This window comes from Panthera leo, chromosome A2, assembly GCF_018350215.1.
Source record: "Panthera leo isolate Ple1 chromosome A2, P.leo_Ple1_pat1.1, whole genome shotgun sequence".
NCBI lineage: Eukaryota > Metazoa > Chordata > Mammalia > Carnivora > Felidae > Panthera > Panthera leo.
This window is the reverse complement of record NC_056680.1, coordinates 5,280,824-5,300,695: the sequence shown is the minus strand read 5'-3', so window position 1 is coordinate 5,300,695 and position 19,872 is coordinate 5,280,824. Positions and strand designations below refer to the sequence as shown.

The following is a 19,872-nucleotide window of genomic DNA, read 5'->3' as shown; positions in this document are numbered from 1 at the left end:
AAAAACACTTGGAGTTCTTACAAAATAGATTCTGCTGTCCTGGCCCCTCCCACAGCCATTGTGATACACTTGGTCTGGAATGTGTCCAGGGACCCATAGCATTACAAGCACCCCAGGTGTGTTTCACATAAGTCAAGGTCCCGGACCACATTCCCCCACACAGCTAGAGGAGTGGTTTCTCATCCTTTAGACCCTTGGGGATTTGTAAATCTCCCGTGGACCAGGCTGCATCCCACATCAGCAGAGAAGTGCTGGGACCGGACCCAGCCATCAGTAGTTGTAAACTCTCCAGGTGCTTCCAATGAACATCCAGGCTGAGAACAATTAAAACAGATCATCTGATGTTAATCACAATTAAAATGTGGTGATGCCAGATGATGACTTCGGATCCCTCCATTTCCTCTGAGGTACTGGTAACAGCAGTGGACTCTAAGCGTGAGAGGACGTATACCCAGGTTTGGGGCCAGCTTTTGGAAGGAAGAACAATTTTGGATAACAGTCTCAGCCATCAGAAAGTAAGTGCTGTGAGGGCGGGGCACAGTAGATGTTCCCCTTCGTGAAGAGAGAGTAAAGGGATCTCTGAGAAAATCCCCGAGGTAGGTGGGTTCCTGGGGCTCTCCACTCTAGTTATGTTTCCACTGGCCACTCACTGCCCCAGGATACTCACTGCCTTGAGGCCAAATTCTCTGGATTATCCTGACCAGCACAAATCCTGTCTAAGAATTCCCACCCGCCTGTGGGCTCTTTCGTCTCAGGTCAAAGTGGAGAGTCTCTCACAGGGTGGCTCCTCCCGTGCTCCCTCCCCCTTCAAGCTGCCTGAGGTCAGAGAGAGGAAGTCTCTCTTCACTTCCATTCTTCCTGGTTGAAGACAGCCATTGCACCCTGTTACATCTTGGGATGGCCCCATGAGGAACTGCTTCCCAATGCTGTTTGGTAAAGCTGACAAGGCGAGCCAGATCTGTGCTTGTTACAGAAAGGAGTTTCATTTTTGCCTTTGGTATCAAGTGGTAATCGGTGTATCTGAAGTTGAGAAGGGGATGGTCACAGTGTTGGTGTTTTTGTTTGTATCTTTAAAGAAACCGGTTTGCATCATGCAGCGTGATTAGTATCGGCTGGAGGTGGAAAGACCCACTAGGTCAGTACTGGGTCAGTGTGGGAAGGATGGTCCATGTGTGAGCCAGGGGAGAGGTTGGAACCATTGGCAATTGTTCCGGGATCCACAGACTAGGCTTACTCATACTGCTGAATTTAGGGGTTTGTAAAGGTCAAATAACAGTTGCTATGGAATACTTGCTAATAACTCTTTATTGTTTTAAAAATCTAAATTTACATTTAATATATGAAAAATGGCTACAACCTTAAAAATGTCACTCAGAATACATAATGGCACCTCAAGAGTGAAAATGTTGTAAATCAGTTTAAAAAGCACTATAAGCTATTGGGATATCTTGGGTAATGAAATTGTGTTAATAATTATGTCAGGACAACTGGAATGAGATGAGATTTAGGGCTGCCTTTCTGAAAATAATCTGAGGAAGGCAGAAATTAAGGGCTTAAAAAGAAAGTGCTCTGATTAGATTTGCATTTTAAATGGATTATTGTGGCTAGAAACATAATTGGATTACAGGGAAGGGACATTGGATTAAATTTTAGCAGTTAATTAATACAGGGCAGTAGACCACTCTGAAGATTATATCATTGTGTAATTAGAGTTAAGTGACTTTATTTGAAATGTTTTGTAATTAACTGTAGAGTTGGAATCATTTGTGCTTCAATAAATCACGTGAGCACCTACTAATACAAAGCAATATTTGAATACCTCTATGTAAAACATTTAAAGCCCACACTAGTCTTCTCTTCAAGGTGCATCTAATTTAGTGAGAAAAAGTGTGAAAGAGATCATCATATACATATAAGTAAAAAAAAATGCACAAAAATCAGGGGAAAATGTAGTATTATAATTTTGATTGTTGGGTCAAGAAAGGACACCCTATGGAAATAATATCTTCTCTGAGATCTGAGAGATGATAAGCAATTATGGGACAGTGAGAATCTTTTGGTGAATTCAGAATGGTGACTGGCTCATTGGTATGAATGTGAGGTGGCTGGGTATCCAGAAAGATGCTCGCATTTAGACAGGGGATCAGTACCAACAAGTGAATTTGGAAACAATGGGGGAGAACTGAGTTATCCAGGAAGGTGTTAGTTCAACTTGGGACCTTGTCACTGAATTGAATGTCATGGACACTGATGGGGTGAATGAATGGGCAGGTGGATATTTGGGTCCCCAGGTTAAAGTCAGGTTTTGCTTTTGTTGCCTGAGCTTCGACATCCTTTCCAAAATGTCATTGACAAAACCAATGTCAAGGAAAATTTTGTTTTCTTTTTTAAAAAGTTTTTATTGAGATATAATTGACACATATTAGTTTTAGGTGTACTCCATGATACAATATTTATATACATTGCAAAATGATCACCCCAATAATTCTAGTTAACATCTAATATTGGGGCACCTGGGTGGCTCTGTGGGTTAAGCATCTGACTCTTTTTTTTAAAATTTTTTTTAATGTTTATTTATTTCTGAGACAGAGAGAGACAGAGCATGAGTGGGGGAGGGGCAGAGAGAGAGGGGGACACAGAATCTGAACCAGGCTCCAGGCTCTGAGCTATCAGCACAGAGCCCGATGCAGGGCTGGAGCTCACAGACTGCGAGATCATGACCTGAGCCAAAGCCTGACGCTCAACCGGCTGAGCCACCCAGGTGCCCCATAAGCATCTGACTCGATCTCATGGTTCCTGCCCTCAGGCTCTGGGCTGACAGCTGGAGCCTGCTTGGGATTTTGTCTCTTCCTCTCTCTCTGCCCCTCCCCCACTCACACTTTCTCTTAAAAATTTTTTTTAATGCTTTTTTCTCAGAGAGAGAAAGTGCACACATGAGTGGGGCAAGGGGCTGAGAGAGAGGGAGACCCAGAATCCGAAGCAGGCTCCAGGCTCTGAGCTGTCAGCACAGAGCTCAACGCGGGGCTCAAACCCACAAACCAGGGGATCATGACCTGAGTCGAAGTCGGATGCTTAACCGACTGAGCTACTCAGGCACCCTATATCTCTGTCTTTATCTTTAAAAAAAAATTTTTTTTTAAATGTTTGTTTATTTTTGAGACAGAGACAGAGCATGAGCGGGGGAGGGGCAGAAAGAATCTCTCTGTCTTTAAATAAACTTAAAAAAAATCGAATACCACAAAGTTACACTTTTTTTCTTGTGGTGAGACTTCTTCTTAGCAGCTTTCAAATACACAATACAGTATTGTTAACTATAGTCACCATGCTGAACATTTCATCCTGTGACTTATTTTATAACTGGAAGTTTGTACCTTTTGACCACCAGTATTCACTTCCCTCCCCCTCTTGAGGCCATATGGTGTTTACTTTCTCCATCTGACTTATTTCATTTAGCATAATGTACTCAAAGTCCATCTATGTTGTCACAAGTGGCAAGATTTTCTTTTATTTATGTTTTTAGGTTTATTTTTGAGTGAGAACTTGAGCAGGGGAGGGGCAGAGAGGAGGGAGAGAAAGAATCCCAAGCAGGATCTATCTGCACTGTTCTCACAGAGCTGGACCTGGGGCTTGATTGAACCCACAGACTGTGAGATCATGACTTAAGCCAAAGTCAAGAGCTGGATGCCTAACTGGCTGAGCCACCCAGGTGCCACAAGATTTCCTTTTTAAAATGGCTGAAATATTCTGTTATCTATCGACTAATTGATGGATCTATGCCGCATTTTCTCTATCCATTCATCCATCCATGGACTAGATTGCTTTCCATGTCTTGGCTATTGTAAATTTCCATTTTCTGCTAAGAGTTTTATAATTTGGTACTTATACTCAATTCTTTAAACCATTTTGACTTAATTTTTGTTAGTGGTGGGTTTGTTGTTTTATTTTATTTATTTATTTATTTTTAAAAATATGATTTATTGTCAAGTTAGTTTCCATACAACACCAAGTGCCCTCCTCAATGCCCATCACCCACTTTCCCCTCTCCCCGAACCCCCATCAACCCTCAGTTTGTTCTCAGTATTTAAGAGTCTCCTATGGTTTGCCTCCCTCCCTCTCTGTAACTTTTTTTTCCTCTTCCCCTCCCCCAAGATCTTCTGTTAAGTTTCTCAAGATCCACGTAAGAATGAAAACATATGGTATCTGGCTTTCTCTGCCTGACTTATTTCACTTAGCATAATACCCTCCAGTTCCATCTACGTTGCTGTAAATGCCCAGATTTCATTCTTTCTCATTGCCAAGTAGTATTCCATTGTATATATAAACCACATCTTCTTTATCCATTCATCAGTTGATGGACATTTAGGCTCTTTCCATAATTTGGCTATTGTTGAAAGTGCTGCTATAAACATTGGGGTATAGGTGCTCCTCTGCATCAGCACTCCTGTATCCCTTGGATAAATTCCTAGCAGTGCTATTGCTGGGTCATAGGGTAGATCTACTTTTATTTTTTTGAGGAACCTCCACACTATTTTCCAGAGTGGCTGCATGAGTTTGCATTCCCACCAACAGTGCAAGAGGGTTCCCATTTCTCTACATCCTCGCCAGCATCTATAGCCTCCTGATTTGTTCATTTTACCCACTCTGACCAGAGTGAGGTGGTATCTCAGTGTGGTTTTGATTTGTATTTCCCTGGTGAGGAGTGATGTTGAGCATCTTTTCATGTGTCTGTGGGCCATCTAGATGTCTTCTTTGGACAAGTGTCTATTCACGTCTTCTGCCCATTTATTCACTGGATTATTTGTTTTTTGGGTGTAGAGTTTGGTGAGCTCTTTATAAATTTTGGATACTAGTCCTTTATGTGATATGTCATGTGCAAATATCTTTTCCTATTCCATCAGTTGCCTTTTAGTTCTGTTGATTGTTTCCTTTGCAGTACAGAAGCTTTTCGTCTTCATGAGGTCCCAATAGTTCATTTTTGCTTTTAATTCCCTTGCCTTTGGAGATGTGTCAAGTAAGAAATTGCTGAGGCTGAGGTCAAAGAGGTTTCTTCCTGCTTTCTCCTCTAGGGTTTTGATGGTTTCCTGTCTCACATTCAGGTCCTTCATCCATTTTGAGTTTATTTTTGTGAATGGTGTAAGAAAGTGGTCTAGTTTCATTCTGCTGCATGTTGCTGTCCAGTTCTCCCAGCACCATTTGTTCAGGAGACTGTCTTTTTTCTATTGGATATTGGATATTCTTTCCTGCTTTGTCAAAGATTAGTTGGCCATACTTTTGTGGGTCAGATTCTGGAGTCTCTATTCCAGTGTCTGTTTTTGTGCCAACCTCATACTGTCTTGATGATTACAGGTTTGTAGTAGAGGCTAAAGTCAGGGGTTGTGATGCCTCCTGCTTTGGTTTTCTTCTTCAATATTACTTTGGATATTTGGGGTCTTTTGTGGTTCCATACAAATTTTAGGATTGCTTGTTCTAGCTCTGTGATGAATGCTGGTGCAATTTTGATTGGGATTGCATTGAATGTGTAGATAGCTTTGGGTAGTTTTGACATTTTAACAATATTTATTCTCCCAATCCATGGTCATGGAATGTTTTTCCATTTCTTTGTAACTTCTTCAATTTCCTTCATAAGCTTTCTATAGTTTTCAGCATAGAGATCTTTTACATCTTTGGTTAGATTTATTTCTAGGTATTTTATGGTTCTTGGTACAATTGTGAATGGGATCAGTTTCTTTATTTGTCTTTCTGTTGCTTCATTATTGGTGTATAAGAATGCAACTGATTTCTGTATATTGATTTTTGTATACTGCGACTTTGCTGAATTCATGTATCAGTTCTAGCAGACTTTTGTTGGAGTCTGTTTGGTTTTCCATGTAGAGTATCATGTTGTCTGCAAAAAGTGAAAGTTTGACTTCATTTTTGACAATTTTGATGCCTCTTGTTTCATTTTGTTGTCTGATTGCTGATGCTAGAACTTCCAACACTATGTTAAACAACAGCAGTGAGAGTGGACATTCCTGTCGTGTTTCTGATCTCAGGGAGAGAGCTCTCAGTTTTTCCCCATTGAGGATGATATTAGCTGTGGGATTTTCATAAATGGCTTTTATGATGTTAAGTATGTTCCTTCTATCCCAACTTTCTCAAGGGTTTTTATTAAGAAAGGATGCTGAATATTTTGTCAAATGCTTTTTCTGCATCGATTGAGAGGATCATATGGTTCTTAGCTTTTCTTTTATTAATGTGATGTATCACATTGATTGATTTGTGAATGTCGAACCAGCTCTGCAGCCCAGGAATGAATACCACTTGATCATGAATAATTCTTTTTATATGTTGTTGAATTCGATTTGCTAGTATCTTGTTGAGAATTTTTGCATCCATATTCATCAGGGATATTGGCCTGTAGTTCTCTTTTTTTGCTGGGTCTCTGTCTGGTTTAGGAATCAAAGTAATGCTGGCTTCATAGAATGAGTCTGGAAGTTGTCCTTCCCTTTCTATTTCTTGGAACAGCTTGAGAAAGATAGGTATTAACTCTGCTTTAAATATCTGGTAGAATTACCCAGGGAAGCCATCTGGTCCTAGACTCTTATTTGTTGGGAGATTTTTAATGACTGATTCAATTTCATCACTAGTTATGGGTCTGTTCAAATTTTCTATTCCCAGTTGTTTTGATATTGTGTGGGTGTTTAGGAATTTGTCCATTTCTTTCAGGTTGTCCAGTTTGTTGGCATATAATTTTTCATAGTATTCCCTGATAATTGCTTGTATTTCTGAGGGATTGGTTGTAATAACTCATTTCATTTGTGATTTTACTTTTTGGGTCCTTTCTCTTTTCTTTTTGAGAAGCCAGGCTAGAGGTTTATCAGTTTTGTTTAGTTTTTCAAAAAACCAACTCTTGGTTTCATTGTTCTGCTCTACTGCTTTTTTGGATTCTATATTGTTTATTTCTGCTCTGATCTTTATTATTTGTTTTCTTCTGCTGGGTTTGGGGTGTCTTTGCTGTTCTGCTTCTATTTCCTTTAGGTTTGCTGTTAGATTTTGTATTGGGGATTTTTCTTGTTTCTTGAGACAGGCCTGGATTGCAATGTATTTTCGTCTTAGGACTGCCTTCGCTGTATCCCAAAGCATTTGGATTGTTGTATTTTCATTTTCATATTTATTTCTTCTCTAATTGCCTGGTTGACCCATTCATTCTTCAGTAGGATGTTCATTAACCTCCATGCTTTTGGAGGTTTTCCAGACTTTTTCCTGTGGTTGATTTCAAGTTTCGTAGCCTTGTGATCTGAAAGTGTGCATGGTATGATCTCAATTCTTTTATATTTATTGAGGGCTGTATTGTGACCCAGTATGTGATCTATCTTGGAGAATGTTCCATGTGCACTCAAGAAGAAAACATATTCCATTGCTTTGGGATGCAGAGTTCTAAATATATCTCTCAAGTCCATCTGGTCCAATGTATCATTCAGGGCCATTCTTTCTTTACTGATTCTCTAAGTGATGTGTCCATTGTTGTAAGTGGGTATTAAAGTCCCCTGCAATTACCACATTCTTATCTATAAGGTTGCTTATGTTTGCGATGAATTATTTTATATATTTGGGTGCCTCCAAATTCAGTGCATAGACATTTATAATTGTTAGCTCTTCCTGTTGGATAGACCCTGTAATTATTATGTAATTCCCTTCTTCATTTCTTGTTACAGCCTTTACATTAAAGTCTAGTTTGTCTGATATAAGTATGGCTACTCCAGCTTTCTTTTGACTTCTAGTAGCATGATAGATCTCCATCCCCTCACTTTCAATCTGAAGGTGTCCTCAGGTCTAAAATGAGTCTCTTGTAGACAGCAAATAGATGGGTGTCGTTTTTTTATCCATTCTGATACCCTATGTCTTTTGGTTGGAGCATTTAGTCCATTTACATTGTGTTGTTATTGAAAGATACGGGTTTAGAGTCATTGTGATGTCTGTAGGCTTCATGCTTGTAGTGGTGTCTCTGGTATTTTGTGGTCCTTGCAACATTTCACTCACAGAGTCCCCCTTAGGATCTCTTATAGGGCTGGTTTAGTGGTGATGAATTCCTTCAGTTTTTGTTTGTTTGGGAAAACCTTTATCTCTCCTTCTATTCTAAATGACAGACTTGCTGGATAAAGGATTCTTGGCTGCATATTTTTCCTGTTCATCACATTGAAGATGTCCTGCCATTCCTTTCTGGCCTGCCAAGTTTCAGTAGATAGGTCTGCTACTACCCTTATGTGTCTGTCTACCTTTGTATGTTAGGGCCCATTTATCCCTAGCTGCTTTCAGAATTCTCTCTGTATCCTTGTGTTTTTCCAGTTTCACTATGATATGTCATGCAGAAGACCAATTCAAGTTATGTCTGAAGGGAGTTCTCTGTGCCACTTGGATTTCAATGCCTGTTTCCTTCCCCAGATCAGGGAAATTCTCAGTTATGATATGTTCAAGTACACCTTCGGCCCCCCCCCCTCTCTCTCTCTCTCTCTCTTCCTCTTCTGGAATTCCTATGATATGGATATTGTTCCATGTGATTGCATCACTTAGTTCTCTAATTCTCCCCTCATACTCCTGGATTTTTTATCTCTCTTCTCAGCTTCCTCTTTTTCCATAATTTTATCTTCTAATTCCCCTATTCTCCCCTCCACCTCTTCAATCTGTGCGGTGGCTGCCTCCATTTTATTTTGCACCTCATTTATAGCATTTATTAATTCATCATGATTATATTTTAGTCCCTTGATCTCTGTAGCAATAGATTCTTTGCTGTCTTCTATGCTTTTTTCAAGCCCAGTGATTAATTTTATGATTCTTCTAAATTATTGTTCAGTTATGTTGCTTATATCTGTTTTGATCAATTCTTTAGCTGTTGCTACTTCCTGGAATTTCTTTTGAGGAGAATTCTTCTGTTTGGTCATTTTGGCTAGTTTTCTGTCCCTTATGTTGTGTGCTCTGCACCTGTGAGCACTGCTATATTAAAGGGGGGATGGTCATACACTGTCCAGGACCTGGCCCTTCAAGAGGTATTTTTTGGAGAGTGTTACTTGCTCTCTGTTGTTGTGACTTTGGTTATTTTATTTCCCTACTCGTAGTGATGTTTTGGACCCTCCACCAGGTGTGCTTTGATTTGTTCCCTTGAGTAGCCCTGGAAAGGAAAACATACAGACAAACAGGAAACAAAGACACACAAACAAACAAAAAGAAAAACCGAAAAACTAAAGACAATCCAAAAGCAAAAAATCAGAAACACTAGCTACAAGTAAAGAAGAAGAAATGACAGGGGTGGGGAAGAAGAAAAAATAAACATTGACCAGGCAGAGAGACTAGAAGGCTTAATCCAGAGAGACGGAAAGGAAAATAAGGAAGGAGGTGGGGGAAAAAGAAACAAAGATAAAGTTATGCAGACAGAGAAACTATACTGCTTGATTATTCCAGAGAGAGAGAATGGAATGTAAAGAAGGGGGCGTAGAACATGTATCAAGAGAATGGATTAAATATGTCTGTTTAAACAAACCAATAACTGGAGTAACCAGCCTAGAGGACGGAAGAGATAAGAAGGAGAAATGGACGGGAGAATATATCTTTGTAACAAAAATTGTCCCAGAATTAATCCAGGCAATGCAGCAACACTGGCCAGGCAGGGGGGGGGGGTCTGTCTGGTTCCACAGCATCTATCCCATTCCAGTAGATATGGAAGTACCTAGCATAGAGGGGAGTGGTTTGGTGTAGGCTGGTCCCACCTCTACTGTGGGCCCCATGGACCGATCCCTGAGGCCCCGTGTTGGTGGTGGTGGGGAGAAAAATGGTGACCCCTCTGTCTCTTCTCCACAACCCGGTGTCCCAGATCATTCCTTTGGGAATTCCTTTGGGCTCCTTTGGAGCCGTCCTCACTGTGCTGAGGGGACAGACAAGGCTGGCTGTCTCGCTCTGCCAACTCCTTTGCCCCTGTGCTTGGCTGGCATTTAAACTCCCACTCTGTGCACCCTGGTATTGGGGAAGCACCTCCTGATATGAGGTCCCAGCTGGTTTTGTCCTGTGCCACAGCACTTCAGAGGAGGGGACTGGTTTCTCCTGCAGACTGTGCCCCTGATCTCCCACTGAACCCTGGAGTGGCTCCTCTCCTCCCCAGGTGTGTGAACAGGGCAGCCAGCTCCAGTCTGAGGATGGGATCTGCAGTTAGAGATCCCTTTAACCTGCACTTAGAGATGGGATCCCTCTCCATCCTTGTCTGAGGTTTATCTCTTGTCCAGATACAGTCCTACGCTTCCCCAGCTGCTCTTTCACTTGCCTTTGTCTCTCTGCAAAAGAGGATCCCTCCCCTCCGTGCCTACATGGCCCATTTTATCTCCCCCAGTTCGCAATCACCCACCTATGGCCCATCAGGTTGTACCAGTTTCTCCCTGGTAGACTCAGTCTCTTTTCCTCCAGACTCTTGGGGTTCAAAGTCCTTTGGCTTCAGCCCTTCTTTGTTTGAGAGTAGTGGGGAGTATGGATACCCCTACTTCTCTACCATGTTGGCTCCTCCTCTCAATACAAATTTAATAAAATAAGTTTCTAGTCGGCTGCTTTCTGGAAAGGGAATCTTTTTTTTTTTTTTTTTTTTTTAATTTTACGTGGGTCTGTTTCTGGACCCACTTTTACTCCCTTGATGTATAAGCCTATTTTTTAAAGTTTATTTATTTTGAGAGAGCAAGCAGGGGAGGGATAGAGAGAGAGGGAGAGAGAATCCTAAGCAGGCTCTGCACAGAGCCTGATGTGGGGCTCAAACTCATGAACCAGGAGATCATGACCTGAGCTGAAACCAAGAGCTGGATGCTTAACCACTGAGCCACCCAGACACCCCTTTGTGTGTGCCTATTTTTATACCAATACCACAGAATTTTGGCACTGTAGCCTTATAATAAGATTTGAAATTAGGTATTATAAATATTCCAACTTTGTTACTTTTCAAGGTTGTTTGTCTATGCTGGTTCCTTTCCATTTGCATGTGAATCAATTTATCAATTTCTACACAAAAATATTGTATATTTTTATTGAGATATTGAATCTATAAATTTGTGGAAACTTGGCATCTTAAAAATACTAAGTTTGGGGCACCTGGGTGGCTTAGTTGGTTAAGCGTCTGAATTCAGCTTAATGAGTTCAAGCCCTGCATCTGGCTCTGTGCTGACAGCTTAGATCCTGGAGCTTGCTTCAGATTCTGTGTCTTACTCTCTCTCTGCCCTTCCCCTACTGGGTCTCTCTGTCTCTCAAAAATAAATATAAAAAAATATTAAGTTTGAAGATGGCTGTGTATTTTTTCTCTTTTGATTTCTTAAATTTTTTAAATGTTTATTTATTTTTGAGAGAGAGACAGCATGAGCAGGAGAGGGGCAGAGAGAGAGAGAGGGAAACACAGAATCTGAAGCAGGTAGGCTCTGAGCTGTCAGCACAGAGCCCAACATGGGGCTCAAACTCGTGACCTGTGAGATCATGACCTGAGCTGAAGTCGGGCGCTTACCTGACTGAGCCACCCAGACACCCCCTCTTTTGATTTTAAGGTGAATTAAGTTGATAGTTTGTGTTGAATCAACCTTGTGTTATGAGAATAAACCCAATTTGGTTGTGATTTATTACACCTGTTACGTATTGATGGATTTTGTTTGCTGACATTTTGTTTATGATATTTGGATCTATGTAAGGGATATTGGGTTGTAGTTTCATCGTGATGCCTTCTTCCTGGTTTTGGTGGCAGTGTAACACTGCCCTCATGTAATGAGTTGATAAGTGTTGACTCATCCTCTGTATTCTGGAATATATTGTGTACAATTGGTATTGTTTCCTTCATAAGTGTTTGGTAGAGTTCAACAGTAAAAGCAATTGGGACTGAGATTTTCTTTTTTGGAATGTTTTGACTACACATTCAATTTTCTCATTGATAGAGGACTATTCAGGCTATAAGTTTTCTTTAGTGAATATTTATAGTTTGTGTTTTACAACAGTAAATTTCACCTAAGATGTGTGTAAAACATATGGGCAGAAGGTTGTTTGCAGTATTTATTTTCTTTATAATGTGCTGTTGGATTTTGTTTGCTATTGTTTTATTGAGGATTTTCATTTCTATTCATAAGAGATAGTGGTCTATAGTTTCTTGTTCTTTTCTGGCTTTGATATTGAATATTGGCCTCATAGAATGATTTAAGAGGTATTTCCTCCTGTCATTTTTTGGGAAGAATTTTAGAAGGGTTGGTAACTCTTCAATTTGTCAATAATACAGCTTGTGCTGAACTTTGCATTGTTGGGAGATTTTTGATTACTGATTTAATCTCTTTACTTGTAATAGGTCTATTCAGATTTTTTATTTCTTCTAGAGTCAGTTCTGGAACTCTGTGTTTCTCGAAATTCATCCATCTCATGGAGGTTGTATACTTTGGTCAGAATATTCTCTAATGATACTTTTTGTTTCTTGTACTGTTGGTAATTATGTATCCATTTTCATTTATGATTTTAGTTATTTGCATTGGATTTTCTATTTTCTTAGTACATTTAGTTAAAAGCTTGTCAATTTTGCGGATCCTTTCCAAAAACTGACTTTTGCCTCCATTGACTTCCATATTGTTTTCCATTCTCTTTCATCTACCTTGACTCTAATCTTTGGTTTTCTACTTCTCCCGTCTACCTTTGCTTATAGTTTGTTCTTTTCTAGTATCATAAAATGGGAGGTTATTGTACTGATTTGAGATCTGTCCTTTTTCTAAACATAAGCATTTATATCTTTAAATTTCCCTCTGTGCACTGCTTTCTCTTTCTGTTCTTCAGATTAGATAAATTTCCAATTGTTTTAAGTTCATTAATTCTTTCTTCTGCCTGCTCAAACCTGCTGCTGAATCCCTCTAGGGAATTTTTGCCATTTCAGCTATTGTACTTCCAACTCTAGAATTTCTATTTGTGTGTGTGTGTGAATAATTTCTGTAATTTAGTTGATATTCCATATTCATTCACATCTTCCTGATTTTAATTTTTTTCCCATGATTTCCTTTAACTCATTTAGCATACTAAGACAGCTGAAATGGCATCACCAAGATGGTGAAGTAGGAGGCCCTAGCTTCTGTTTTCCCACAGAGATCTACGATTAGCCATCTACCCACAAACAAAAAGCTCTCTGGGATAGCTCAGGGGTCCACTTAGGAAATAACAGCAACACAGTGGGGAAGAAAACCCTGAGCATAAGTGCACACAAAGGGAAGGAAAAATATCTTAATTTTGCTTGCATCACTGGTCTTCCAGTTGGGTACTGCTCAGTGCCAAGCAGGAACACTCTGGCCAGAAAGCATTTCCCTAACTGGAAAAGGGAGAGCAGGGTGACCAACCAGTTTCTCCAGGCTTTTGGGGCACCACACAAGGGACCTACTTCTGTTGCACTTCATTCAGACACTAGCAAACCTGAGATGTACAGAGAAGGCTAGGAACAAAAAAAGAAGAGCCTTGGCTACCAGTAACAGTCACACAGCAGGAGCGACATTGGTTCCAAGTGATTTGCTCTCCAGAGGACCCCAGCAGCTCTCTCAAACAACTGGCCAGCACAGTATCTGAAAACCCAAAGATATTCACATACTTGTGTAGAGAGACAGGTCCTGAAGGTGTGATGATGAGAGAATTACAAAGCAGGGGGCTGAGACTCTCCAGGAGCCAAAGCATTGGTCCCCTGGCTCAAGCCTCTTTTATTTTTGCAAATTGTCTGATAACAGCAAGCCATTACAACATAGTATGTGGCATCTTGACAGGTTGTGCACCTGCAGTGTATTCCATACTGGGTCATGAGTACATCTGGTGCCAGACAAAACATTCTTATCCCCAGTCCTGGCCACTCATATGATGTCCTTCTGGAGAAAATGAGCAGTCCCGGTGGCCTTCCGTCCTGGGGATAAAACTGCTTTCGGTTCCTCGCTGCTCCGTCCCTTTCCTTCAAGACATCCCTACGGTGCCTCCGGCTTCTTGTTCTCCAACATCTCCCCCTTTTTGTTTGTATACAATGGGCTGTAGGAGGACATTGTATAACCCGAGCTGTCGGTCCATTGATAGGCTCATCGTCCCTGGCACCAGACTGCACATGCAAAGATAAATATACTGCATATTAATACAAACAGAATAGCAGTAGAGAAACTAAAAATCCCAATATGCTCTATAGCATTTAATTTTCCCAATCCCTCTGATATGCTTTCTAAGATCTTAGAACCAGATAACATGTCCAGATTTGTTTTGGAAGTCTCCTATATCCCTGCTTGAAGATGTTAAATGTCCATGGACACGTTTGATTGTCTGAGCAAGTGTCTCTTAACGGCATTCCATGGAAATTTAGTGTTATTAAACAGCAATGGGGTTACACATTGGTGTAGTGTTCCAATAACATTTTAATGATCTTTGCCTTTGTAGGCTCACTAATTGATCCCCAGCAATATTACAGCCTGTTGTAGGTCTGCAATCCCACTGGACCATCTACTGTCAATGTCCTGCTGTGTCTTCCAAGGTGGTGCAATTTCTCATGCCGTTGTTGCACAAGTTGTACCATCTGCACAGATTGGTGCAACGAGACAGCTGCAGTGGCTATGGTGGCAATCACAGCAATAATGCCTATGAGAGCTGCAACAAATATTCCAGCAAACCTTTGGGATTGATGAAGAACTTGCTGTAGAGCCTGGTCCATCAGATACATTTCTGGAGAATGTTGTTATGGTTGAGACATGCAAACCAGCAGCCACAGGCCAGTGCGTGCTCTAAGTAAATATAAGCTTTTGGATGACATAGTAAAGGGTATAGAATTAAGACAGGTGTATAATGAGCAGTTAACACAAGTTATAAGGGCCTCAGCATCATTCCAAACTATCTGTGCTTTTAATAGTACGTATGGCAAATGGACACAAGCCCGTATGTACCGGGTACTATTGACCATGAAGGATAGAGTAGAAATAGTGCTGGAGCTGTTTTTATAATATGTGCCCTTGCAGGTATGTAAAGGGTGGAGGGCAGCAGTTCATTTCCATATATGCTTTTGTAATGGTCCTTGTCGTAAATGAGGGCTGGGCGCAGAAAATCCCCCACCACGCCAAACGACTGAGTCATTAGCAGTGGTGCTGATAGTATGATTATGAACACACCATCGTAGATTTTGTAATGAGTTTTTAAGGGGAACTGAGCCCAGAGGGCTCCAACCAACGATGCTTCCATAGGAAGTATTTAAAAGAACTCACCCTATCTCCCCTCTACATGCTTCCCAAGTCACCCATCCATCCCATTCTGACAACGTACGAGTAGCACAAGACAGAAGCATTGGAGGAGTGTCATTAAGATTGGAGCCAATCAGAGAATGGGCTGAGACTAAGAAAATAGGTTTGTGCTGGGCCCCGTTTTTAATAATAGATAGCCATGCTTGAGGCTTACTTTTGAGGCAGTGTTTCCTGTAACCAAAACATATAGGAGGACCTTCAGTCCCTATAGCATAATTATCCATAACAGTACCTTCTTCATTGGGCCTATGTGTTTCTCTGCTGTCAAATGGCCCAGGTGTCCATTCAGTGTCATTTGTATATACCGGCATGGGGGAGTTGTACCAATTTATGCCGATTGAGAGGTGGATGAGGAATATAAGCCCAGTAAATATAGTTATCAGTGCTTACCATAGTAGTGATAACCGTGAGCATCGCAAGGAAAAGGTGAGCAGGAGTTTGTGGGCTGCGAGTCTGCATCAAGATTTTTTCAGCAGCATGCATCAACCTCTTAACTTGTCCCCGAGTAGGAGGCTAAGAGGTCCTAGTGCTCCTCAGGAGAGGGTGTGGTGCATTGGGCACAATTATTGGTTTCTCAGTGGACATTCTGTGAAACTCTTTGGTGAGGTCATGGATCAGCTCATGCCTGGGTTTCAACCGGTGACTGGGTAACCACTGGTAGCCTTGATCTGTAAAGACATAAGCATACCCTTTGCCCCACACAACAATTTCTCCCTTTTCCCAGTGTCCCTTCTCATCTTTCCAATATACTGGCTGGTAAACAGGGGTGATCTTTTTCTTGTACCAGTGTATCTCAGCAGAAGGACATGTATGGGGTCCTCATATGTCCAAGAAACTTAAATTATATAAGGCCGGATGTAATCGTTCCCGTGGCGTAGGTCTAAGTCCTTCTTCTCCCCCTTTTTGTTTAATTAGCATGTTTTTAAGTACCTGATGAGTATGTTCTGTGATCCCTTGACTGTGAGAGTTATAGGGAGTGCCAGTAAGATGAGTAATTTGTCAGGCTGCAAAGAAGTGGGCTACTTATGAGATACATATGCAGGGCCATTATCAGTTTTAATGTGTTGTGGGATACCTAGAATTACAAAGGTTTCAAGAAAATGGGCACTAACATGCCTAGCCTTTTCTCCGGTATATGCCGTGGCCCAGATCTATCTGGAGAAGGTATCCACAGTAACATGCACATAAGAGAGCTTACCAAAACCAGGAATATGGGTAACATCAGATTGCCAAAGTTCATTTGCCTGTAGTCCACGAGGATTCACTCCAGAGGTATGTGGAGCCACAGTGAGGGGGTTGCAACAAGGACAGGCACTAACGACGTCTTTTGACTCAGCATGTGTTATAGTGTCTATGGGCAAGTCCTTGAGCATTAGTATGGTGAAGCATATGCTCCTGTTGTGCCATTTGTAAGGTGCCTTGTAATAAGTCATCAGCAACGGAATTTCCTAAGGATAACGGGCCAGGAAGATTAGAATGACTGCGAATAGGAGTGATACATAAAGGGCGTTGCCTATGCCATATTAATTCTTATAAATGCAAAAACAGATGATGTAATTCATTTCCTGGCACAATATGTACAGTTTCAATATTTAGGACTGTGAACCATGCATATTGTGGATCTGTCACAATATCGAGGGAGGCAGGTACAAGATGCAACAATCCTATAATGGCTGCTAATTCAGCTTTTTGGGTAGATGTATAGGGTGTCTTCCAGGCCTTAGAGATAGGACCATGTATAGAAGCTCTATCATGACCATTTCCATCTGTAAAATATGTGTCAGCATCTGCTAAAGGCCACTCTCGAATTATCTTTGGCCAAATCCATGATGTAACCTTGGGAAATGACAAAATTTTTGTTCCTTGGACAGTGATTGTCTAATTTCCCTACGTAATCAGGCAAAGCTATTTGTCATTGTATATTAGTTTGGTAAGCCATGTCAATTTGTTGATATGATAAGGGAATAATTATAGAGGAGGGATCGCTACCATTAAGCACACGTAATCAGGATCGGCTTCTCCAAATTACATTCCCAATTTTATCCAGATACATGGTAAGAATTTTAGAGTCCTTACTTGGTAAAAACAGCCATTCAATGATTCCCCCATCCTGCCTATGACCACAGTTGGAGAATGTGGAGTAGGAAAAATCAATAATTGAAGAGGAACATTAAGTCAAACACAAGTGAGCTGACAATTTTGAATATGATTTTCAATCCACTGTAATTCAGCTTCTGCCTCTTTTGTGAGGACCCTAGGGCTGTTAAGGTTGGGATCATGGGCTTATGTTTGGAAAGGATGAGATAAGGTATAAGTCGGGATTCCCAAAGCAGGTCGCAACCAATTTATATCTCCTAGTAACCTCTGGAAATCATTTAAAGTTTTCAAATTATCTCAGCCAATCTGTACTTTTTGGGGAATGATGGTTGGCTTGTGAATTTTTGCATCAAGATGAAGAAAGGGATCTTGGGTTTGCACTTTTTTGTTGTTGTTGTTACTATTAGGCTGTATTTGGGTACAATAACCCAGCGGCCTGAAAAAGATCTTTTATCTGTGTAGGTGTTTCTGCAGCAAAAAGAATATCATCCATGTAATGGATAATCAACACCTGTGGGACCTGAATACGTAATTGTGAAAGTGGCTGATTAACAAAATGCTGACATATAGTAGGGCTATTAAGCATACCTTGCAGAAGCCCTTTCCATGGATGGCATCGCACAGGAACCATATGATTGTCTGAAGGTACAGAACAGGCAAATTTTTCTCTATCATCTGGCAGAAGAACGGTGAAAAACAATGTTTTTTTATATCTACTATAATTAATGACCAGTTCTGAGGAATCATAGTAGGAGATGGGAGCCCAGGTTGCAAAGCAAAGGTCCCATAGATCGTATAAACTCGTTTACCTTCCTTAAGTCAGTCAACATTCTCCATTTCCCAGATTTTTTCTTTATCACACACACACAAGAATTCCATGGACTGGTGGGCATTTCTACATGACCTGCATCCAATTGTTCTTGCACTAATTGTTCTGTTATGCCCAGAATTCGTGATCCCCAAAGACCACTAGGGAGCCGAGTCCGATGCAAAAGCAAAGAGCCTTTATTCGAGCTAGCTCGAGCTCAATCCCCTACCTGCACTGACGCAGTGGTGAGATACCAGGGAGAGAGAGCGAGTTTCAAAAGGACAAAGGTTTTATTGGGGCCTAGGGGCAGTTGGTGAGGTAATGGCTATGGCCTCAGCCGATTGGCTGGGGAAGGGTCCTGGGGAAGAGTCTGAGTCCTGTTAGGCAGGTGAGGGGGGGGGTTACTCAAGGGGAGAAGGTGTGGTCAAGGTGAAGGACACAGAACAAGATGGAGTCGGCCGGCGTAGGCCCGCCCTTTCATTCCCCCCTTGTCATGTAGCTTAGGGACCCAATCATGGGACCGGCTGCATTTATGGTGACAAGGGGAACAGAGTTTGGAGGTTTATGCAAAGTTCTGGGAACCAAGTGTCCCTGCGGCGGCTCTGGGACGTCTGATTAAGTATTGTCCCCGAGCTGGTGTCTATGATCTGCCAGGTGATGTTTTGGGGGGCGTGGGGACTCCCGGCAGCATGAGCAATGACAAGCAGAGTTAACAGAGTTACCAATATTAGGTGGGTCAAATGCACTGTAGCTTGAGCTTGAGTGGGTTGTGTTGGTCCCGACTGATGGCCCATCGCGTGACGACGTCCTTCCGGATCGAGGAGGGGTCCGCTGGCCGAGCGTGGGTGTGATGGACCCAGGTCGCGATGCTGTCTACCTTGAGAGCGGTGGGGGTTGTCAACACCACGATGTAGGGTCCCTTCCAGCACGGCTCGAGAGTCTCTCGATGGTGCCTCTTGACGTAGACCCAGTCTCCCGGCCTGTACTGATGAGGTGTCGGGATCGGGCCAGCCTTGTAGATGGCACGGAGGTGCGGCCAAATGTCCTCATGTGCCCTCTGGAGCCCGCTCAAGGAAAGAAAAAGTTCTTGATCTTTAAACTCAGCAATAAGTTCAGCTCGAAGGCTGGGAATAACAGGGGGTGGCCTGCCAAACATGATCTCGTAGGGAGTAAAACCCAGAGTGTAAGGAGTGTTTCTAACCCGGTAAAGGGCGTACGGTAGGAGAGTCACCCAGTCCCCGCCAGTCTCCATGGTTAATTTGGTAAGGGTCTCTTTTAGGGTTCTATTCATTCTTTCTACCTGTCCTGAGCTCTGGGGCCTATAAGCACAATGTAATTTCCAGTTTGCCCCCACTGCCTTGGCTACTGCCTGTTACCTGCGAGATAAAAGCTGGTCCATTGTCTGATCCTACCATGGCAGGAAAACCATACCTGGGTAAAATGTCTTCTAGTAGCTTCTTAGCCACCGTCTGAGCCGTTTCATGCTTGGTTGGGTATGCCTCCACCCAGCCAGAGAAGGTGTCTGTAAATACTAAAAGATATTTATAACCATACTTTCCTGGTTTGACTTCAGTGAAGTCGACTTCCCATTGGGCTCCAGGTCTGGTGCCTCTGAGCCTGGTTCCTTTTTTATTTGATGTGGCTCTCGCGTTGGTGAGTTGGCAGGTCTTGCAGGCAGATACAACTTGCTCTATTTTGGTGCCC

At 41.8% G+C, this 19,872-nt stretch overlaps 1 long non-coding RNA gene across 2 annotated transcripts in view; it reads left to right on the top strand.

Moving 5' to 3' along the window:
• Window positions 1-119: 119 nt before the first annotated feature.
• LOC122213281 overlaps window positions 120-19,872 on the top strand; it is a 39,597-nt gene continuing 19,844 nt past the window's right edge. For both annotated transcript variants that reach the window (XR_006199466.1, XR_006199467.1), the window contains exon 1: window positions 120-515. This is a non-coding gene — a long non-coding RNA (uncharacterized LOC122213281). The remainder of the gene's footprint in view (window positions 516-19,872) is intronic.